General features: G+C 35.8%; 1 long non-coding RNA gene across 2 annotated transcripts in view; it reads left to right on the top strand.

Moving 5' to 3' along the window:
• Nucleotides 1–19,779: 19,779 nt before the first annotated feature.
• Nucleotides 19,780–25,264, top strand: part of LOC137848419 (uncharacterized) — a 44,726-nt gene continuing 39,241 nt past the window's right edge. For both annotated transcript variants that reach the window (XR_011091336.1, XR_011091335.1), the window contains exon 1: nt 19,780–23,711. This is a non-coding gene — a long non-coding RNA (uncharacterized lncRNA). The remainder of the gene's footprint in view (nt 23,712–25,264) is intronic.

Genomic DNA, 25,264 nt, shown 5'->3' with positions numbered 1-25,264 from the left:
TTGTGCAGTACCACAGAACACTTAGTGCAGTTGCAGCTAATTTAATCTGTTTGCATTCTAAGGTAAAAAAAAAAAAAAAGAGTTTGTACGTGTATATTAATGGCTGCCTAGGAGTCTCATGGAAAAATGTCACTCATCCACTACAGAACAGTTTAGGAGCTCTCAGATAAATTTCAGTGAAGAAGGATCTTTTAATGTTTCATTGAAATTCTGGTGCGTTTGACCCTTTCTCACCTTTGTATGCTAACTAAATTTAGTTAATATCTAAAGTCATTTAAACTGTTTCTTTTCTTTCCAAAATGAAACAGTGGTAGTATGGAAACATAATCAGAGACTTTGCACCAATCTTCTTGACATGAAAGAGACAGGATGTTGCACGGTGGATACTTGATGGCTGTAATACCCAGTGTGGTAAGGATGTAGAGAGGATAACTGGGGATATCTGCCTACACCAAATACCCCAAATCCTGCTTGTTCTCCTGACAGTGGTGCCCTGTTGATCAGTAGCTAGGAGATGGGCACCAGCAGCCCCTCCTCACCCAGTACACACAACATCAACACACAACATCAAATAAACCAAATTATTTTGAGAGCAGAAAAATGTCAGCAAATGTCTTTGAGAATGATGTCTAAGATTCAGCGTTGTGTCTCTCACCTCTGGAGGGGAAAGGGACCAATGTAAATCTCTCATCCATGGCTTCAGTACTTAAACACAAATCTGTGCTGTTCTTGGAGAAAATACAAAAGCCTGTTATTCAGACTTTGCAGACTGAGCTGAAAAATATGACATTTGCTAGTTCTGGAAGGTTGATTATCCAGCATAATGTTCTTTAGTATATTTTGGCCTGCAGTTGTAGTATTTATAGTGCATTTTGCACGGCTGTAACTCAAACACTTCTATGAATGCTCAGTCTAAGTTTGGTTTCACAACAACTGTTGTATGACTTTGTTAGCCTAGTTTCTGCTCAGAATTAATATTAGTGTGTTGACTTGAATTATGTCCCCATATAATCACAATATGGCATGCAATATTGAATGTCATGTTTGTTTGACTCATGAGAAAGGGAAATAAAAAATTGCCTGGAGCATTATGAATGCAAATACATACTACCTCTTTGGCAGTGGTCATTTTATATTACATTATGACTATTTTATTGAAGGCATATTAAAACTGTTTTTCATAGAATTCCATGTTCTGAGACAAATGCTATTATTTTAAGTGGGTATTTTACTTGGGATAGCTGACAGACTTTTGGCGAGTGATGATGACAGAGAAAACTGATTGTGCAAACAAGCTTCAAAAAATCATTAGGCAAGAAAGTAATGAAACAAATTATAAAATGACAACTACGTCTTTGCTTTTGACCAGTGTCAAATATAATTTCTAATAGGGATTCTACTATTCCTTGAAATTCAGTTTTCAGATATTCAGTTTTGCAGCTCCATTTATTTAACCAAAGTTGTAAAGATTAAACCATATTTTGAAAATTGATAGATATTTTTGAATAAGTGATACTTTCAGCTACATAAGTTGAAAGATTTCATGATTGATTTTAAGGATATTAAAATGAATAAATCATGTAATATTTTGTTAACTTTATTCATTTTTGTTCATATTTTAAGTTAACATAAGAAATTCTATTTCTATTATTTCATAAATTTACACTGTTCAGGTATACTGTATACATTGAATACATATTTCTGAGTGTAGGTAGCTAATGTTGCTGTCAAATAATACAATTAAATTGCCCAGGCTTTTATGCAAAATTAATTTTTGTAATTTTTAAAAATACATTCAAATCACAAAAACAGTATTTATGTTGTTGTGATCAGTGTTGTTGTTCTGAAACCTTGCTAGGTTTCCTGGAAAATTGTGCTGCTGGTATGCCTGCCTAGTTATTAAAATCTTTATGAAATTACTAAGGTATTTCTAAATTGACAATCAGAATATATAGAAACAACAGATAATTTTTGAGTATATGTGGTGGTTTTACCGTGCTGGGCAGCTAAACCCCACAACCGCTCTCTCACTCCCCCTCCTTTAGATGAGGAGGGGGAGAAGTAAAGCAAAGAACAACTCATGGATTGAGATAAGGATAATTTAATTAAAGGGAAATATTAACAATTAAATAAAGACTACCATGAACTAAACAGTTTAACTAAGGGGAAATAAAAAGGGAAAGGGGAAAAGGGAGGGGAAAAGGAAAAATAAAAAAGAAGGGAGGGAAACAAACAAACAAAATAAATGAAGGCTATATGGAAGTGCAGAGGAAAGAAATTACTCTCTACTTCCCACAAATGAGCGATGATTGACCACGTCCTTGAAGCAAGGCCTCAACGCACGCAGCCGGTATTCGAGAGGAGGACTGACGTTTTCCCAATGAGAGCCCACCCCTCCCCTCTTCTTCCTGTTTCCACCTGTTAGTGCTGAGTGTGACACCACATGGTATGGAATATCCCTTTGGTTGGTTTAGGTCAGCTGCCCTGGTGATGTTTCTCTCCTCACTTTTTGCCCACCCCCTAGGAGGGTTAGGGAGAGGCCTGATGCTGTGCCAGCACTGCTCAGCAGCAGACACAACGCTGGTGTGATAACACTGCTGTTCCAGCTACAAGTGCAGAATACGGCACTGTATGGGCTGCTGCCGGGAAAGTTAACATTCCAGCCAGACCCAGTACAGTATATAACAATTCTAAGAGTATATGTCGTTTCCACAAGTCATGTCACAGGCAAGGTTATAATTGTAAGTATGATTGGGTGGAAAATAACAAACTACCTGGCCCAATTTTATCTATGTAACCCAAAGTATAGATTTCTTTAAGTTGTAGTTAAAAATTTTCAGTCAAAAACACCCATAGTTTCTGGGAGTCCTGTAACAGTATTTAATCTCTTAAAGAGTTGGGTAATTCTTAAGTTTTAAGCTGAATCTGTTTTGTAGATTAAGCTTCTATTTTTCTTACTTTCTTTTAATTATTTTTTTCTCCAACAGAAAATAATTGAGCACTCTACCTTTGGGATAATTTTCTCTGTAGTGCATTATCACAGCACACTAAACCTTGGAATTCTCAGTCATCAGCACAAATAAATGATGAAGAATAGCCATCAACTTTTCCTCAAAATATATATTTCCTAAACCTACACTTTAATCTCTCCAGTTTGTTTACCTCTTTCATATATAACAGTGTTTCAACGAGAACAAGCTCTCAAGCTGAGACCTCAAAGCATCTACTGTCTATGTCCTGTATAAAAGTTGGTAGTGCATCACGGAAATATGAGGAGCGGGGGAGTTGTGTATGCTGGTCCCTCTAGATCTTTTTCTATAGAACTACTAAATATTCTATGACTCCAGTTCTCTCTATGTACCAGCACTGACTCAATTTTAGAAAGTCTGTTATTTAATCCTTTTCTGTCTTCTCTTTTCTGAGCAAAATAATTCCAGTTCCGTAAGCCTTTACCCCTACACCTAGAGCTTCCTATCACCACTATTATCAGGGCCCTCCATAGGGTTCATCAGGGCTCTCCACTCTGCTGATCTTTATTTTTCATCAGAGAATGCACAAACGGAAACAGCTCCCCAGCTGTGGCATAGCAACTGCTGGATAGGGGAGCTTAACTCATTTGTTTCACCCGCTGGTTATATTGTAAAATAAATATTACACATCTGCTTAGCAATGGAAGGAGTAAAACCAGAAAAATAATACTAATTAGTTGGCAACATGACACTATTTTCAGAAGTTGAAACAGCAGTCGAGTAGGCAATGGAAACCATAGGCACACAGGAGATCATAAAGTAAAGCTCCAAAACTCCTCTTCATCAGCAATCTCAAAAAGGAAGATTATCTTAATTAAACAACAAAGAATAGGTACAGATACTAAATGCAGGATGATTTCACTTGCTTTCTAATATACAAAAAAAAAAAAAAAAAAGAAAAGAAAAAGAAAAAAGAGAGAGAGAAAGGGAAGGAGAGGGGAAGAGAGAGAGACTGGGAAAGAGAGAGGAAGAAAGGAAGGAAGAATAGAGGGAAAGAAGGAGGAAAGAGAGAGAGAGAAAGATAGAAAAAGAGAGAAAGGAAAGAAGAGAGAAAGGAAGGAAGAAATAGAGAAGGAGGAAGAGGAAAAGGAAAAGGAACGGGAAAGGGAAAGGGAAGGGGAAAGGGAGGGGAAGGGGAAGGGGAAGGAGAAGAGGAAGAGGAGGAAGAGGAAGAGGAAGAGGAAGAGGAAGAGGAAGAGGAAGAGGAAGAGGAAGAGGAAGAGGAAGAGGAAGAGGAAGAGGAAGAGGAAGAGGAAGAGGAAGAGGAAGAGGAAGAGGAAGAGGAAGAGGAAGAGGAGGAGGAGGAGGAGGAGGAAGAGGAAGAGGGGGAGAGAATGGGGAGAAAGAGGGAGAGAGAGGTAGAGAGGGAGAGAGGTGGAGATGAGAAGAGGAAGGGGGGAGAGGGAGGAAAAGGGGAGAGGTGGAAAGGGGGAGGGGAAGAGATGGAGAGGGGGAGGAAGGGAGGAGAGGGGTGAGATGGAGGGGTGAGGCTGAGGGGGGAAATGGGTGGGAGGGGGAAGGGGGAGAGGGAAAAGGAAAGGGAGAAATAAAAAAAGATAAAAGTTGTAGTTCTGAGCTCTGTGAAATTATTCTGTCTGACAGCACAGGAATGTTGTTCTGTGGCAACTTTAAACAATGCATCTGGCAACTTATAGCCCGTAATTCTCCCACTCTTGACAAGATACAGAAATATTTCGTACAACTTCTGGACAAGACACCTGCAAGCCCAGATTCAGGCTTTAGAGATCTAGTTGAAAAGTCAACTGGCTATCTGAGGCTCTTCAAGGAGCTTTTTGACTATACAGGGAAGTGCTACCAATAAAACAAAAACCAACAGTTTTTCATAGAAAATGGAAAAAAAATGTTATTCAACTTTTTAGAATTTCCGACTGATTTACAGTTCAATGTCTGTTTTGCTTCTAGTGTTTTGCAAACTATAAAAAAGTAAATACATTCAAAAGAATGGTATAAGGAAATTCAGTCTTGGAGCTAATACTACACAGTTGTCAAATAACTACCAGTGGAAAATAAAGTCAGACACTCCAAGCTTCTTCCGTCTGTTTTACCATAAATAATCTTGGCTGGACCCATCTTTTTCAAATGATGTGCATGAAACTCATGTTGACATACAGAACATCCATCAACTGAGTTTTTTCAACAATACAATTAGTTCTAAAAGCAGCAGTCACTTAGAGAATATGGTAGATCTGTCCTTTCATTATACATCTATACCATGACTTATTTAGACACTCTACTTACTATATGAAGGAGCAGTATATAAGATCTGTAATAGTGACACACTCTCAAATCTGTATCGCAACTTCAGAAACTATTGTAGCATGTTGCTAATTTTCTAAACATTCATGGTAATTGTTGAGTGAATCTCTAATTCATTTTTTAAAATAGGAGTAAATAAAACTAAAAAAAAAAAAATAAGTTTCAGAAATGATTTTTAAAGTATAATTTCTGTCTCACTTTGCCACTTTCTAGGAGCTGATTGATTCTAGAATGATTGCTCATAGTTCTTCTCTTCAAAAATATTTTTGTCTTCTCAAGTTTGAACAATTTCAGTCATTATTGCTTCTGAACTTGAACAGATTCCAAAGATATAATACTTTATACCTGAATAGTTAATTAAGACTGTTATTATTATTTCACTTTTCTTCTCAAATTGATAGTTACCTGCTTACTAAGATACTTAATGTCTAGTAAATATTAGCATTATTACAAAACAAAACAAAAAAGACTTTTTGAAAAGGTGAGACATTTACTGTTCTAAGGGAGTGATTTTTTTTTTCCTTTTTTTTCTGTTTGATATGTTCCTTTCTAGTCTAGAATTAGGATGAGAGAATTAGGAAGCCAAAAGTAATCAACATCCCAAAACAAAACAAAAACATAACCAAAACAGTTGTACCCCCAAAGCATTAACAAATATAGCTTTATTAGTGCATAATTAAGAGAATTAAGAACAAATGTTATCATAGGCAAACAAATGTCTACTTTTCATTTATATATAAGCTTACATAAGTACACTCCAAATCTTCAATTTAAAATTCCAAAAGAATATTTCCTCAGTTGATTTATTACATGCAGACACACAACTACACCAGTCTAGAAAACTACTGACAATGAAGTGGTCTGTCCCCCTTCAGGGGAAGCATAGCAGAAATAATTGTACTTAATCTAGTACAGTGTAATAAGAAGTTAAAATATCACACAAACAGCTTACTAGAGGGAAAAGAGTCCATTCATCTCCAGCCTGGGAAATGTCCTGTCTAGTGTATGTTTCTAAAAGCTCCGTCTCAATGTAGAGAGGATTATTGCTGATGACTAAGCAGTTGGGAAAGAGAAAACTTTCACATATCTGAAACATAAAAATAAAACCCTTGACTCTGAATTGCTATTGCTGTAAGGAAATTGATCTTTAAGAAGCACAATTCTTCCTACAAGTCTCATATCAGGCTGGAAACAAAATGATCTTCCTTCCCAGCTGCTATTTGTAGAGCACACTCCTCTGCCAATCTGGAACAAACTCCTGCAACTTTCTTTAATGTTTCCTTATGCTGAAAAACTGCCAAAAGATCATTTAAAAAAAAAAAAAAAAAAAAAAAAGTTTCAAAGTTTCATTCAAATTCTGGATCATTTTAATAGGTATTCAGGCTTGAAACCACCTAAAAGACAACAACTAGAAAAAGTAGTTGGGTGCTATTGGATAAGGAGAACCACAGACATTGTGCAGAAGCACTTTTTGTCTGAAAACAAATTAAAAAGCTAACACCCTGGACCTACTCTAATTTATGGACTAATATGTTTGCTAACTCCTTTGCTATTATTCCCCTCCAACATAGGTAATTTCCTCCTGTTATGTCCGTGTAACCATGCTTAGCTCCAGAGTGACTGTTAAAGCTCACTGTCTCTTTACAAGCCTTACCTTCTTTGCACTATTTCCATAGACATAATCTCGGCTGCAACCCTTGCCTCTCTTGTAAATTATCACTTCATCTTGACTACAGCCCTTTAGTTATAATCTTTTTGCAGAACCACACCTTGAGAACTCCAAAATGCTGAATGAGAGTGATTTAATGTTTCTGTTCTTAAAAACAAGCAAAGCAAAACCACCACCCCCAAAACAAGAACAACAAACTTTCTTATAGCTTGTGTCTACATAGAAAAGACTGTAGGATTTTCCTTCAATGTTCTTATGATACTGGTCTACCCTGCCAAGAGTGAAGTCTTACAGCCATGATGTAACTCCGTATGAAACTCTCCAGCATTGTACAGGCTGCAATGCAAGCGTTAGCAGGCAGCAAACCTGCTGCAAACTTTTGTTGTGAAAATATGGAAAGTTTGCACTGGTGTAGGTAATACTAATTGCAAGTGCAGACTTTCTGAGTACCTATCTTCCTGTCACACCTGAAAAGTCAATGATAAGTATCTCTAAGTTCTTTCTTTTTAGATACCTTAGACACCATATGAATTTATTTTCAATCCATTTTAATGTGAAAGAACGAGAACCAGAAACGATATACAGTTGTTTAAACTGACAAAAAATGAAATGGTATGTGACAGTAATAAGACAATTAAAACTTGTATCTGTTCATGTAGAATTCTAGGAAAGAGCAGAGAGAACACCTAATCTAGAAGGAGGTAATTGTTTAAATGTTCTTATTTTCAGGATCAATTTCTGAATAAAGACCAGTTTGGTTCATAAAATGAATTTTAGTAATTTATTACTCCTCAGATTGCAAATTTCTCCAAGACTAAAATATAACTGCTAATTACCATGGGGATAAATTTTATCAATTTGTTTACAAATTCAATAACATAAAATTAAGACCTTATAAAATATTCTTCCTCTTCCCCAGCAAAAATTAGTTCAACTTTCTCAATCTTTTGTTATATCATGAACCAAAGGAGGGATGATGACATGACAGATAAATGTATTCTTTGTGAGAAGCAGTGTACAGAGCTCTTTGTAGTATTTATTTTTTTTTTGGACCTCTACTTTTGTATATTCTCCAAGCAATATTCCTGGCTGTTTTCTTCATTGCAGCTGACAGTTTAATATCTTTTAATACAGCATTTTCCTCTACTTTCATTAAGATCTATTTCCTTATTGGTTTATTACCATATGTTACTATTTATTTCATATCTTGTAGTTCTTTACTACGGAATTTACTAATGTATTTCTATCTGCAGTGAACTCCATTTGCACTCTATTAGGCAGGTACCTAAATGACTTTAGTCATTATGAATCTGATTACATTTTACATTGTCCTTTATTATTTAATGAGACTTCCAGTTCGGTATCATCAAAAACCTTGCCTTTGACATTAGCTGCTGGAGCTTTGCTCTATTCTGCCTTTTTTGAGCAAATTGCTCAAACTAAATGTATTGTCAGGTTGAAAAACCTCCTGTCTTCCCAGAAACACTCTTTAGAAAAATAAATAAACAAAACAAGTAGAATCCAACCCTAAACTCAGAGACAAGTTTGCTTGATCCAACTTTCAAATGCTGGAAATTTTATATATTACAAAATATCCCGGAGTATTACAAAGGTTAATGTATCTTGGAAATGAGAAAACTGAATTCTGAAAATATAGGACCAGGTCAGATATTTCTAAAAAAACACTGTAAGTATACCCTTCTTTTTGCAGATATATAGAAGACCTAGAATTAAGAAGTATAGACCTGTCCACTTTATTTATAGCTGCCTTATCATTCGTCTGGTGATACTCATTGTCCTTATCCTCAGGGCTACTATCTTCATCTAAAATTTTGAGGTGGCAGGAAGATGAGAATGACAGAAATATAGAAAGGTATGTAGAGAAAAATGTGTTAGTCTTGAGGTATCAGGAATTTAAATAAAATTCAAATTCTAGCTATGTATTAAACATTTATGGAAATTACAATTTGATTGCATTTAAAAGGAAAACTGCCCCTATATTATTCAACAGTTTTGCAGTTCCTTCTTAACTTATCCAAAAAAAAGGTTTAGCTAGTTGGTGGGGTGAAATATCTAAAAAACTGTAGCAACAACAAGCCCCAATATAAGAGACATATTTGATCATGACATTGTCCATTGGCTCTGCAAAACGCTGATGCAATGCTGCATTTTATCAAATAGAACTGGGGAGCTCAATGCATGTAGGATAAATGAGTAATATACTGATTATCTAAATTGCTGAAACATGGTATATTTCATTTTTCCAATAATGACTGGGAAAAAAAAGTTTCCTGACCCCATTCTCGAACTTCCTCCCCCAGTAAAATATTGAAAAGAACCAGAAGTCATCACAACTAGAGTTAGAGAGATTCCTTCCATACTCTGCCAAAGGCAGCAGGAGCCCACCTGTATAAATAGTGAATGTATTCATTGGACTGCAGCAACTTTTTTTCTGAGAAACTCTTCTTGTGAGATTCCTGAGATAAATACATTTTGGGGGCAGTAGCACCCGATGGTAGTCACTGTGTTTTTTGTTTGTTTTTTTTTCATAACGTTTCCTGACTTGAAAATGAGAAATCCTAAAGGCAAGAATATTTGCACCTTCAAAAACAAAGTTCAGAGGAGAGGGGTATTGTTGGCTTCATACCCTGCTAGCCTGGATTTTTTTCTGGGAACTGGAATTGCTTTAATCGTATGAGCCAACACAAAACATGTCTGCCTCCCTCTTATTTCCTCTGTTCTTTTCAGTTGTTGAGTTCATCTGTGTGTGAATTGTAATTTTTTAAACTTTCCCTTCATCTCAAAATTACTGACATATGGAAAATTCTGCACTAGTGCATTTATAAATTAAAATGCATAACTTTAAATATAACATAACCAGGTGCAATATAGCACTACAAAGAAGGAGAACCCATGGCAAAGCTTTCTTAGTTTTCTTAGCTTTCTAAGCTTTCTTAGAGGTTGTTTATTATTATTATTATTATTATTATTATTATTATTATTATTATTATTATGTAGAAGACCTGGGTTCCAGTTTCTGTCTTCAAGAGGTTTAAACCAGCACTCTTTAGTAAATTGAAACTATGAGAAAGTATCTGGTTTGAGGAACTTTTTTTGAACTTTTTTTTTTCCCTCTTCACTTACAAATGGTCAAATGGCTAAGTGTCAAATGACTTAAGTGAGGAATATTAATTAACAAAGTTAAACACCTGCTCACATCCTATGGGCCTTAATGAAATTTAATTCTATGATTTAAGATAGGTATACTGTTGTTTTCATAAATATGTATGAAGTGAGCTATACTATTATTCTTACTGCTAAATTAAGAATATTCACAGCTCAAGGGAGAAAGGTCAGTCTGGATTTAACATCTTGTAACACTATTTTATTCTGGCAGCAGCAGAAACCCATAAACCCTTTTGAGGATGGACAGATAATTTTGCTAATATCATTGAAATCTAAATGCAGCTGCTATTATTTTTCTTGCATTTCCTCAAATCTATCATAATAGTATGAATTTTGAAATATTGTATATTTGAAAGTTGAAAAAAATCCTAAAATATTTTTTTAATTTATCCACTGAAATTATGGGAAGAATAAGTTGAATAGGTTGTATTTATTAATGTATCCTTGAAAAAATATAGGTACTGAAATATTAGTTATGTGATGAGTTAATTTCACACAGAAACTATCAAGTGATGCTTGAAAGTGAATTTTAACTACTTTACAAAGTTAAAACATAATTTTCTGAATTCTTAAATCAAAAGCATACAAGAGTAATAGTAGTCATAGAGTGCTGTCTTCTCATTCTCTTCTAGCAGGCATCTTAATTGAGCCAGCTGAATTATCTATAATTGTATTATTAGGCTAAAAAAACATACATAATTGTGGCCAATTCACACCTGTTCTAAAACTTACTTGTTTTGGTGTCAACTTGATCTGTGGGGAAAAGACACATGATTAGCACAAAACTATCTCTTGCTTAATCTAATTTTTACTTGATGGTTAACATCCCTCCATCTTTAATGTGTATAACATGCATAGTAATTTTTGTATTCATACATAATGCTGTAATGGCTGAACCAGAGGACGTGAATGCAGGTAGGTATCTGAGGCTGCTTCACCCATGTTCTGAGAGGGATCTTGTACATTTTCATTACAAATCAGAAGTGTAATACACAATAAACGTTTGTTCATTGTCTTTTGTATTATAAAAACAAGGAGTTCTGTTTGAGGAACGGGAGTTGTGAAAACTCCCTGCTGAAGTAAGGAGCTGTATAATGCTTGGCTAGACACTATGAAAATTCTTTTGCTTAATGTAACAAAAAAGAGAACCCCCCCCTCTTCTCTCCTTCTGCATCTCAGTTGCCTCTTTTGTTTAAAGACACTGCTGCAAAGCTCATGTAACCATCTCCTGATAAGTTGCTAACCTAGTGTATCAACATCCTGCCTTCCTGTCTCACGCTGCGCCAACATGATCAAATAAAAAAAAAGAAGTTGAACCACAACGCCGAGGAAGACTACGGCCTTCATCTTCACGACCACCAGAGGGACAGAGACGACCTCCTAGCAACAGCGCGCGCAGTCGCAGAATATACCAGGATGTGCTGCGTAATCCCGGAATTACCAAGATATAAAAAGGGACCCTGGGGGGGGTGAGGTGCGCGCCGTTGGTGGAGCCGAGACTCCCCGGCCACCCAGCGCTGTTTTGCTTGCTGTTGCTTACTCAATAAATTCCTTTCTATTATTAATGCAATGCTCTCTGAAAATTAATTAAGGGGGCAACTTATAACAAGAAGTAGGTGTCATCTGCCAACTGGACCAGCATACACACACTGCCTGCGCTGGCCAAGGAGCAGAAATAACCAGCTTCAGGTAATGACTTCTGGAGACAACCACAACACTGGTGTCAGTGGAAAGAGAAATAAAGAGGAACATTAATTCGCTTAATAATTGAAGATGATCAAACTGATGGTAAGCAAACGGAAGATAAGCTTGTGCTAACTGAGAGGAATTTCTGTCACCAAACATCTTGCCATCTGGGGTCTTCATGTGACAGTCAAGGTATAAGAGCACACCACGTCCTCTCCTCTGATGCGCTCCCTCATGTTTCAGGGAGACCCATGCCAAGCACAGTGACTATATTAAAATGAAATGGCAAAGATCTCAAACATGTTAAATGTGCAGTTAAGCAATGTGGCTAATGACATTTTCCTTTTTGCAGTTTCATCATACTTGAACTTTCCCCAAGTGCCCGGTGGAAAATAAATAAACAAATAAATATCAGAACTTTCTGGTTTCCGATGGGCAAGTTTCAGAGTCTTGGGGCAGTCACAATGAAATTTCTTGCAAACTATTCCTTATCTTTTTGCAGCAAGTAGCTTGCTAACTGTGACAACATTCTTTGCATCAAGAGCAGACAGAGGGAGGGATATGAACCTTGGATTCCCCTTAAAAACTGATACTGCTTAAGCAAATTGGAAATTTTCACATAAAGCCCATGTATGGCTTCAAAATAATTTTAAAATTTTAACTTTAATTTATGGTATCAAAACTTGAACAGGGGTTTCTCAAGTTCATTAGAAATAGGTATTGTTTCATATCTTGAAAGCAAATTAAGTTATCAAATCTTAGCGCCATTTAAAATATGTTTTAGCAAGAAATGGCTAAAGAACAATTCAATGAAATCTCCCAACAACTGCCTTCCTGTGGACAGGACCATACAAATAAATAAATCAATCAATAAATATTGAGTAAACAACACTTTCAAGTATCTAGATGAGAATTTATGCTGAACTATATAATGCACAAGGATATTGTCTGTGATATATGTTGGTAGTGGTACTGTTATCAAGCCTTCTGTCATTTTTCTTTCATTGTATTGACATGCTAATGTGATTTCAGTGGTGTTTTTGTTTGTTTGTTTGTTTGTTTGTATGCTTTTCCATCAAAACTATGGCTGGTTAAGGAAAGTGAATGCCAATATTCCTTTTCATTATGCACTTAGACATATAACATTTTTATGAACGTGTCCTCCAAGAAAATAGATCAGCTCTTTTTTGTACATTTGATAACCTGTTAGGTATTTTAACCATGAAATTTATGTGGGATAGACAAAGGTATTGCCAATGACAACTTATTTTGTAAAGAAGATTCCATAGAATACCTTTGAATAAAGAGCACTCACTTCTCTTGGTACAACATATTTATGTTTTACTGACTTTGATGTTCAACAACTCGCTAATGTCTTAAGGATATCCATACTGGCAGGGAACTTGGGTTTTGATTTCATTAGTAACCTGAAGTAACAGAAATCAATTATAGCCAACGTACATGCAATTAAATCGATTGCATTAGATGATAGCTTAAGCAACTGTCACTGTACCAAGATTTAAATCAAACTATATTGTAGCATTCATAGGTGCTATTTGTTTAAAGAAGAATCTTCTACATGCAGTAACATTTTGCATATTTGTATTTATTTATTTATTTTTCCAGTAGAGCTGTAAACTTGACTATAACAAAGTAAAGAATGGATGACAATGACCTTGAAATAGTATATGGACTCTAACAGCTCCCAGTATGTGATTTTTTGTTAAAATTTATGTAAGTCATTTGTAAGAGAGTTTAGCAACAGAGAAATCTCACAGAAACTTATAACAACTGTTATAAGCCTGTAAGTCAGCTGTTTATATAGTTTGCCATATGTACATGGTAAAAGAAACATGAATTCTTTCCATGTACAGTCCCTCCTATTTGTGCACTGGACCTCAGGCATGACAGGAATTGTTAAGTTGATGCTTACTACATGTATATTGCTGTCTCCAACCCCCACCCCACCCTGCTCCACTCCCTTGCTTATGATATTTTTTAATGTTGTGTGCCATCAGAGATGCTTGGCTGGTATTTAGAATCTGCACCTTGACCATGTGAGCTGAAAGCTGATAACAGAGACCATTAAGCACAGCCTCACAGAGCTCATACTGCTGCAGAACACAACTTTATGTGTGATTGGCATAGAGGTACATCTCATCCCACTTGACTTGTAATTACAGAAACAAGAAATTGCTTCTCATTAAAATTTTAAGGTTAACAATAAAAGAACATCAAGAAAACACAGCAAAATGAAACAAAACACATTTAATGGAATCTCACTGCTGGAGTTGAATAAAGCCTCATACAAGTCAACTCTATACTTAGGCATACTCTTCTTCACATGGTGTAGGTCTGTAATGCATTATCAATCTCCTTTTATCTGTTTTGATGTTTATGAAAAATGTTACCAATTTGTAACTGCCCAACAATGTGGCACTTTTCCAGAATCTTTTCTCAAATCATACTATACCATATTTTTTCCTTCTGTCAAAACAACAACAAAACCCATGAACTTCTCCCTTGCACAAACAGATGAGTTTCCTAATTTACTAATTACTAACTTATATTTTCTAATTTATTCAAACTTACTAATCCATGGCATTCTTATTCCTATATTCAAATAAAAATAACAAACTGTTCTATATATTGTTTTCCTTTCAAAAGGATCCCAAAACACGTTGCTTGATAAGATAATCAGATACTTCTTGCCAAGGTATTTCCGTTATAGAAGCTTTAAAAAGAGCACAAAAAAAGGAATGAACATTTATTTCCAGAAATGGAAAACAATATGATGTCAAATTGGCATAAGTGTAACAGAAGTTTATGTTTCAGTTTTGATTCTAAAGTAAAGACCAGTTGTTTCCTCTAGTACTGTAAATAAATATATATATAATAATAAAAATTAAAAAATAAAAAAGACAATGTGAGATTTTGAAGCTGAAATATTTTATCTAAAACATTCTGCATATGTTTGTAAGTTTGTTTGTTTATTTGTTTTAAAATGTTAACAAAGCAGTGAATGATAAATCTAAAAATTACTTGTCAATATATACTTCAGTTTTTAATGTAGTAACAAAAGATCAAATTGGATGAAGTTATGGAAGACAACAATAAAGAAAAAATGATGAGAACCTGAAGAATAATAATGTCTTCTTTTATTTTATACAATACTGAAGAAGCTACTCTTTTCTTTTTCCTTTCCTTAGTCACCATGCAGAGATCTACAAGAAAGCAAGGCACAATTATGCTATGCACACACCCTAACTGAGGAAGACTAATTTTTTTTCTTTCAAGAAATATATTTTCATTATACCATTCTATGTTGTGCTTTCTGGGGCTATGCAAAATGGAATTGTTCATGTGTTTATGGCCTCCTTAATGATTAATAACATTGGCTAAGCAGTCATTTAGGCACTACAGCTAACAGCAACAGTAGATGTCCAGATTTAGGGATTTAATTTATCAGTGTGAACAAGGTTTATATCAGCTCCTCCAAAAATGCTTTCTCTCTCTTGGAAAGTAGATGGTGGGATGAGAGAAGAAACATCTGCTGCATTTAAAAACAGCTTGTTGGCTGATGCCATCAGTGAAGCCAGCCCTGCAGTTAATCAGCTCTGCCCTCACCAACAGATGTCACTGCAAGCAAAAGGAATTAATTTGTGAGGTTATTGGGCTCAAGGAGTGACAGAACTCTCTGAAATTCAAACGTGAAAGAACCTCTCTTTCAGAGCATATGTTCATGTCTCAGTTCCTCTACCACAAGCTGAGAATTAGCAGCAGGCAGATTGGTAAAAATAACAAAATAAAAAAAAAAAATAAAAAAAGTGTTCAAACTTAAAGCCATATGAAACAACTGAAATACATCAAAGGAAAATGCAATACTCTGCTTTTAATTTTATGAATGATTTAACTGAGAAAACAAAATCTGTTCATTCATTGTGAGTATTTCCTCAAGGCACATTCAGGAAAGTAGACATTCCCAGCCACCTGATTCTGTTGGTAAAGATGGGAAATCAAAATTATTTCTGTAGCTGTTAATAATCAACTCTTTATTTTTTTCTGCTTGCGAATATAGTAAGACACACAAAACAGCACAAAAATAATTAAAACTGCAAAGTAAAGAAATTAAAAGATAAAGACTCTCACATTTAAGATTATTCATGTACAATCTTCATTTTCCATTTTGGGGATTTGTATGCATCTTTTTGTATAATCTTTAATTACACAATCATATTGATCTTATTATCGGTTTGTGTTTCAAAGACAGCCTTAGATAAGCATTTAGATTTTTAAAGAAATACAGACTGATGGGGTGGGGGGAGAGGAGAAGAAATAATGTCATCAGGAAGAATTATTTTGACTTCTGTGTCAGCAGTCTAAAATCCTTTAGATTAGATGCAAATCACAACTCCCTCTTCTGTTTGCACTAACACCAGTACTGGCAGCAAGTGTAACCTAGATCCCTGGAGGTTTGATACACATTTTCCATAACTACTTGAGAGCAGTACAAAAATAAATTTGTGGATTTTGGGAGCTTATCCAAAGCTTTAAGGATAGAAACCTCTGTTTGCACAAATTCTGCTCCAGCTCCTCACAGCTTGTTACCCTTGTCCTCCCCTTGCCTCCCTGCAATACCTCTTCTCAGGTCTCCAATTTCTTCCTCAGTCTGCTTTCATGTCATCCCATTTGTAGGATTTGCTTTCTCACTCTGTCCCGATTTGTGGTTTACCACTTATCTCTCCCACTCATTAGGAAGGAGGACCATGAACAATTTTTTCCTGCTCAGAATTAGCCAGTCTTGGCTGCCAGTTGGATGAATTGCAAAGTTGCCTTGCTAAGCCCTCAGTGCCCTACATTGGCACAGTTTTGCTGCAGGAGGAATCTGACAAATTTAGCTGCCAACATCTAACAAACCTCTGTTGAGCACTAGCAATTTGAGGTTTGTTATTTGCAAAGCCTTGCAACTCAGCTGACATTTAGCTTTTTTTTTTTTTTTTTTTCTTTCCCTCCCTCCTGTCTCCCCCCCCCCAAGAATAAAAAGCCACAAAATGTCCTTTTCTGATTTTTGTGATTTTTCATGAAAACAATAAAATAGTGAAGATTCACAGACAATTTTTTTACCTCTCATGTGATCTGATATTTGCTTCTTTATGGTGAAGGCTTTCAAAATACAAGAGTCTTCCATTATGGAAGACTTTGGTCCATGCTAAATAAAAAACATATAGAATATAGTATATATTATTATTATTACATATAGTATATTATATAGTGTGAAAATTATGTCAGTATGCATGCTAAATAGAATGTGCTAAAAAGGTCATTCTTAAAACTGGTAACCAAAATGCTTAGCGAACAGCTGGCTTTCAGAAATAAAAAAGGTTATATGAGCTCCCATTGCATTTATGACACTTTTTAAAACTTCTGTAGTTTTGAAAATATGATTACTACCAACAAATATTTAAGCACATTTCACTCAGAGGAACATTTTGTTTTAATGGGACTACCTATACACACAGACTAGTGTGTGAAGTTCTGCACCAGGTCCAGAGGCCATTTTTAAAAAATCTGACCTACCTACACAAACCACTTTCTTATGTGAATTTTCATGCACATTTTCTGTAATAATTGTTTTATATGGGATACAATAAAAGATCTTTTATTATTTACCAAATGGGTGTTTTGCATGTTGTGATATGAAAAAATAATTCAAAGGGAAGTGTATATATATATCATATATATATATATCAAAGAGTCTCTCCTCCCCCTTATAGAATAAGGAAGTGCATCTACAAGTAGTAGATGGAAATCAGTAATACAAACAAGCTTGTAGTTTTCCTAGAGTTCAAAGGAAATGATCATAATAAATATTCCAGCCACTTTGAAAGACCCATAAAAATATATAAGCAGTCAGGCACCAGCAGAGCTGTCGTCAATATCTTTGTTCTCCCATGGAGGTGGGGAAATTCTGCATTTGTTTCAACATTTTTGTTTTCCATTTACTGTGGGAAATCTGGCTGTTTTCCACAGAGGCAGGCATTTTCAAAGGTTTGGGGCTGACGCTAGTACTTTGGGTGGCTACGCATCTTTCGTCTTTGGTGATTGAATTTTTAGCCCTCTGGGTTGAGTACATTTTCAATGTGGCATGTTAGTGGTTGAAACTTATTTCCATTGCCTAATAAGACTGAGCTTCACTGGGTCAAAAAACCTCTCTTACTACTCTTCAGATCCTGTGCAGGTGCAACGAAGTGAGGAAGGGTATACTGCCTCAGCTCAGCATTAAACCACTATGCGCTTAAAAAAGAGATTAGACACTGTGGGGAAAATACAGCCCTAACGTTTATGGGTAGTATGGAAAAGAATGCAGTTGCTCAGAGTTCAAAACAGTATCAGTAATCCTAATAGAAACTATTTAACAGGCAGAGGGAAGGTAAAGTGATAAAAGTTATGTTCCACATACTACATTATTAATGAAGTTTTGCTATTCCAAACATTTACTTACATCCTTCATTTTAAGCAGTCACTCTGAAGTCAGATAGGACAGACCATTAAAGGTACAACTTGAAGAGTATGGGAGTTAACCAAGAACACTGATTTTCATTTTAATTTCACACAGCCATCAGTTTTTGTCTCATCAGGAGCACATATTAGCCAAGCACATATTGGCTTTGAATGCTGGTTTAGGCACTATTAGTACATATCACATGTGTTATTGGTTTTATATTTGGGGCACATTACATAAGTGCTATACAGTTTTTAAAAATAAAAGAATCTGAACTGGCAAGAAAGGTCATTTATTTTTACCAAATATATACCTTACCATAACTTAGATGGATTTTTTTTTTCTCTTTTCAGCACTAGGAAATTGATATACATGTATACTCTACGAGATTCACACAAATCCCTAAATCATAGTTATAACATTTAGATGACTGAAATGATCACATCAGACTTTTTTTTTTTTTTTTGGTTTGTTTTACTAAATAACATCTCACAACACATTATAGTTTACCAGAAAAGAAAAACAATACAGAATATATTAACCTTTATTCATATGAGAAACAGAGTTGAGTTTTCTGACCTCCATGAACAGAAAGAATTGCAAATGTCCATTTCCTTTATGTGAATTTACCATATCTAGTAACACCAGATGTTTGTGTCACTCTTTACATATCCAATACGTAGTGAAGGCTCCCTCCAAAAAAATCAATAACCATTATCATTGTTATTTACCATCATCATAATCCATCATCTGCTGTTGTTTCACACCACATTTTCCATGCCAAGTGTGGGTGTGCATTACCAGGTTGATGAATAGCTGAAAATTCCCATGACAGGATTGCTGAGTTTCAGCTGGCTGGCACAGTAAAATCTAGGATGATTTTTTACAGCAAGATGCATTAATAAGTACTGCAAAACTCAGCTCTTAATCAAGAGTTTCCAAATTTTGATGTGTTCTTGATGTACAACACCAGTATATATAGCCTGCAGATACAGTAAAAGAAGAGTTTATACTACTAATAACATTTTGGAATTGAGTAGCAACATCTTCCTGTGAGAAGGACAATGGTATTTATACTTTGGTTTGTTGACTACAACAAAAGACAGTAAGACAGAAAGATTATAAAAGGAAGTACCTCTAGACTGATTAAGGAGTGTACTGGGTCTGGCTGGAATGTTAACTTTCCCGGCAGCAGCCCATACAGTGCCGTATTCTGCACTTGTAGCTGGAACAGCAGTGTTATCACACCAGCGTTGTGTCTACTGCTGAGCAGTGCTGGCACAGCATCAGGCCTCTCCCTAACCCTCCTAGGGGGTGGGCAAAAAGTGAGGAGAGAAACATCACCAGGGCAGCTGACCTAAACCAACCAAAGGGATATTCCATACCATGTGGTGTCACACTCAGCACTAACAGGTGGAAACAGGAAGAAGAGGGGAGGGGTGGGCTCTCATTGGGAAAACGTCAGTCCTCCTCTCGAACACCGGCTGCGTGCGTTGAGGCCTTGCTTCAAGGACGTGGTCAATCATCGCTCATTTGTGGGAAGTAGAGAGTAATTTCTTTCCTCTGCACTTCCATATAGCCTTCATTTATTTTGTTTGTTTGTTTCCCTCCCTTCTTTTTTATTTTTCCTTTTCCCCTCCCTTTTCCCCTTTCCCTTTTTATTTCCCCTTAGTTAAACTGTTTAGTTCATGGTAGTCTTTATTTAATTGTTAATATTTCCCTTTAATTAAATTATCCTTATCTCAATCCATGAGTTGTTCTTTGCTTTACTTCTCCCCCTCCTCATCTAAAGGAGGGGGAGTGAGAGAGCGGTTGTGGGGTTTAGCTGCCCAGCACGGTTAAACCACCACAAGGAGGTCTTATCTTAACCATTCATTTGCATGGCTGCCATCTGGAATGATGTAGAATAATTCTACCAGCGTATGCCTATAACCAGGCCATCACTATGTTCCTTGCAAACCTCTTCTGTATGAAGGATCTTTCAGAGGTTTCTTATAGCTTGCTATTTCCTGATAGCTTGCTTTATGGGCTAGATGTGAAGGAAACTCATAAGAAAAACAACAGACATAATTTTTGTTGTTGTCTTATCTGATACTATTATATAAAATACATGTATTTAAGTTGTTTTTACGTATGTGTACTCAAAACTGGCATCTGAAAACCACCCAGGCAGACCTGCATTCCCCATTACCCAGGCTATCCTGAAAATGTTTGCTCATAGAAAATTAAAGTTGTTTAAACATTAATAGTTTCACCACTTGGCCTTCTACTTTTTTTTTACTTTTTTAAATATTTTTTTTCCCCACTAGCTTCAACAATTAAACACTCAGCCTTGCCTGTGCCTAGTTACAAGGTCTGTACTTGAATACAATTGATTTAGCTACTGCAGAGATCGATCAGACTGCCAAAATGATAAACCAACAAACCAGTCCAATTTTAACATATTCTTCTGGCAGAGGACAATGTCAATGTTTAAAGAAAATATGCCTTAGCGCAGTAGGTGTCTGTGTTCTGAAAATGTTATAATTAAGTTATAGGGTTGTATACCTGAAAAGCTGAGGGTCTGTTACACCTTCTCCTCATCATAAGAAGGTTCAGACTCCGTCTCCCACTTTTTGAGCTCCATCAGCACCATTCAGACTGCTGAAACCTGATCTGAACCCAAACCCTGAGCTGGGTGGAGAAATTGCTGGGGAGTCACTGTGTCAGTCACTGTGACTGCTGGATTGCACCTCCTATTCAGTTACTTACCTCTTCTCGTGCTATTCCCCTTTCTGGCATGTAAAAGTTCACCATAGCACCTCTGAAACTTGTAACTTCTCCATGCGCTATATAGGGCTATGGCACTTAACACTGAGATGTAGAGAAAATTCTGAGGAACACATAGATATTGTGTATACATACAGTGCAGGTGGGACGAGGTTGATAAGGAAGGAAGATTTCAAGTTGTGTAAACGCTGCTTCTGGTAAAAGAATAAATGCCTTAAAGCACACAAACTTATTTCAATTGAATGAGAACTGGAAGAAAATAACTTACTATGTTCTATACTTGTGCTTGAGGTTGCATAGGGGCTTAAATGTTTTCCCGATTAAGGACATAATTTTTACACTTAGATGTATAAAGGTATAAATGGAAAGTTGCAGCAAGAGTCCTAGCTCACCTAAACCTATAAATAAATAAGTAAAAATAAAAAATAAGATTCTAAGAAGAAAAATGTGGAATGATAGGGTAAGGACAATGACAGCAATATTTAGGTTTTAGCATGCTCACATTACAGTAACTATGACATTTTTTTAATACATAAAGCAGGCTACATTCAGGTGTTCAGGATTGTTTTCTGGGACATTCTAACTTTTTCAAAAACATTTGTGACTATGACTGTAGGTCCACAGACTAGCTTGAGTACTTAATATGTACTTTAAGAAAATAGTGTTGAAACTTAAAGTTGATCAGCAATCTTGTCATCATAAAAGGACTACAATAAGGCTAACTGACTAAGTATAAAAAATAAAACACAGTTTAATAACTATGATAATCTAGTCTATGGTAGTCAGTTGCTCACAACAGAGCAAGTACAGTGCAGCCCAAGTACATATTTTCCATCACTAGCAAAAGCATTGAATGAAGATGGGAATTTTTTCTGCTACTTAATATATACCATTAATATAAATTGTAGTAACATATTGAGATGAGAAAATAGATTTTTGTTTGTTGTTTTTAGGTAACAGATGCACTTGTGCTGAAAAATAATACTGTAACACAAGACACCAGGTGACCTATGCATCTCTGTCTCTCATCTTCTTCATTAAGATATCCAGATATGGAATTATAATGAAGTTTCAGTCAGAGGGCATATGAATTGGGAATAATAATTTGGATAATTAATTGAACCATAACCGTGAGTACAAAACCAGGATGCTTAAATCAGATCTGGGCTTTGGTTTGTGTTGTAAGATGGCATCGATTTCCACTAAGCCTCTAAACTCTTGTGCCACCTGCTTGGATTCAAACCCTTTTCCTCAGACCTCAGTGCCTACATGCAATCCCTGCCCATGTTTCTGTTCAAAAGAGATTGAGATAAAGAAAATAACAGATCCCAAAACCTTTGCCTAACAGATTGCCAGTGAGTGCCACCTGAGGCACCCTGAGGCCCGCTACAGCACATGCATGTACTCTGACTCACTGGGTAATATGGAGTCTGAGCAGGCTTGCTCCATGAGCAGTATGGGAGATCCTGATTCCCTTCCTTGTCGCACTTCTATACCAGCTCTGGTAACACCCTTCTCCGAAGATTTTCTCCAGGAATATCTGAGCTGTGCTTAGAACCTATTTGCCTTTTAACAGAAATGCAGGGTGTAACCAGTACTGGTCTTGAAGAGAAGTAGCACGCCACCAGTTGCACACTGCTTCTCTAGTGATTTCATCCAACTTTATTGACCTTTTATTGGTAAGGGCCTAAGTGGACTTCTAGTGTAGCTATTGACACAGGTCTTCTCTGAATAGGTGTCTGCTAGCTGAAACCTATATTCTGCCATTGTAATTTGGATCATGCATTACAAACGTGAACTGGATTCAGGAAAAAAAATAAAAATAATAATAAAAAAAAATCTAACTAGAAGAAAGAATGATACTTAAAGTCTTACCTATGATCAAATAAATACATAAATAAATAAAAATCTACAGTACAGTGATAACTTACAGAAGTATTGTAAATAACAAAAAAATCTGATTATATACTAAGTGGTATTTAGTATCTTAAATATTCTCAGATGTTGTTTATTGATAATTATTTTTCATGCATGGTCATGTAGCTCTTTGAACAAATTAAAATGTAGAAAGGTCTGCTGTATCTCAGACTGAAAGTTGAATGTGAAAAGCTTAAATATTTTTCCTAATCATAACTGACTGCTAGCTTAATGTAGTGAACTATCTCATTAATGGCTGAAAATTCATCAGCCTCTCTAGGGTTACTGTGTTTGTCCAAAGGGATGATTTTAATGCACTCATAGAAAAAGAATGTGCAATGTCTACCTAAATCTTCAGTATTTGTTTTTGAGGCCAGAAAATCTAATTTAGAAAGTGTATTTTACATTATTTTTACTTTTGCAGATTACACATTGTATTCAGTTTACTTACCTGTTTTTATGAAACAAAGTTTGTGAGATAATAGGAGAGGAAACAAAAGAAGACCATTCTGAAGGGAAAACTATACTTGTTAAGTATTCACATATGAAAGTTTAGAGAATATAGCACATTCTTTCTTTCTCTCTCTTTTTTTTTTTTTTTTCAGCTGAACAGCTCATCTTTTATAGACGGACAGAGAAAGGAAATCAGAAGATGCTGGCAACTTGAGAAATTAAGGTAAAGATAGCTTCCCTTGGAAAAGTGGCAGCATGGAGCATGGAAAATTTGCAATTATCAGTTTATCAGTAACTAAAATAATTGAGCTTCCCCTGAATGTTTTCCTTCATTCCTTCTTCAGACCTCCTGAAGCTCATTTTCCTTTCAGTCACAGTGAGAATTTTTAACTTCAGTACCATTGTGTTATGTTTCATAAAGTCTTCTATGCCCTTTATTCCAAACTTTCCACCAAGGTTACTGCATTGGATGTCTTCTTCATCAGTTACTATCAGCTACCTTTTTAAAAAAATTACATTTTTACTGCTTTATTTCTCATTAAAGTGAATATAAGTTTAGGGTTCTGTGTGTCTAGAAAACTCAGTTGCTTATTTCACAGAAAATAGAGGTTGTAAAAAATACTTTGTCCAAAAAATACAAAGGGTAGAGAAAGATAAAAACCAAACCAAAGAATAAATTATAGTTGTGGTTTCATCTGGAAGATAGGTAAGCACCATACAGCCACTTGTTTCCCTATAGCCTTCCCATACCCTGTGGTGGTTTTACCAGTAGGATACTAGTGGTTTTAACAGTAGGATACGGAGAAAATTAGGAAAACAAAAACAAAAAACAAACAAAACAAAAAAAAGTGAAACTTGTGAGTTGGAATAAAGACAGTTTAATAGGACAATAAATGAAGGAAGAATAATTAACTACATCATCATTAGCAACAACAACAACAACAACAATAATAATAATAATAATGAAATACACAAAACATGTGATTTACAATGCAATTGCTCACCATCTGTTCACTGATGTCCAGCCAGTACCTGAGCAGCACCCTCCTCTGGCTAAGTTCCCCCAAATTTCTTGCTGAGCATGATGCCACATGGTAATGGATATCCCTTTGGCCAGTTTGGGTCAACTGTCCCCTCCTAGCTTCTTGTGCAACTCCAGCCTTCTTTCTGGCAGGGCAACATGAGAAGCTTGGGTCTGTGTAAGCATTGTTTTGCAGCAATTACAACATCACTGTGTTATCAACATTATTCTTATCCTCAATATGCAAAAATAAGCATCATATCATCTCCTAGTTAGAAAATTAACTGTATCCCAGCTGAAACCAGGAAAACATCTACCATCTATGTCATGCTCAGGCCCCACACATTCTAATATATCCCAATTAATCTCTACCACCATTCCTGTCTTTACAAACACACACAGACACACACACACACACACACACACACACACACAGATATTATTCCCTTATTCCCTTAGTCTATGGGCCATACCTCTAAAATGTCTGTTAATTTAATCTGCCTTTGGGCTCTATCTGTCATAACAGTCCTACGGTCCTTCAGGGCAGGAGAGATGGTGTGTGGTGCTGGATTGTTGTGTGATGAAGCCAGTCTGGTTCCATCAACATTGTGGATGTCCGGTTCTATAAAAAAAAATAAAAATAAAAATAAAAATCATTAATCTGGGTAATTCATGATGTAGTATGATTGATATGGTATATAACAACCACATTAGTAATGACATACAATATTATATCATAAATAACATCATACAAT

The sequence above is a fragment of the Anas acuta genome, chromosome Z (assembly GCF_963932015.1).
Source record: "Anas acuta chromosome Z, bAnaAcu1.1, whole genome shotgun sequence".
In the NCBI taxonomy this organism is placed as follows: domain Eukaryota; kingdom Metazoa; phylum Chordata; class Aves; order Anseriformes; family Anatidae; genus Anas; species Anas acuta.
Note: the sequence above shows the minus strand (reverse complement) of the source record. Positions and strands in the feature narration are given on the sequence as shown.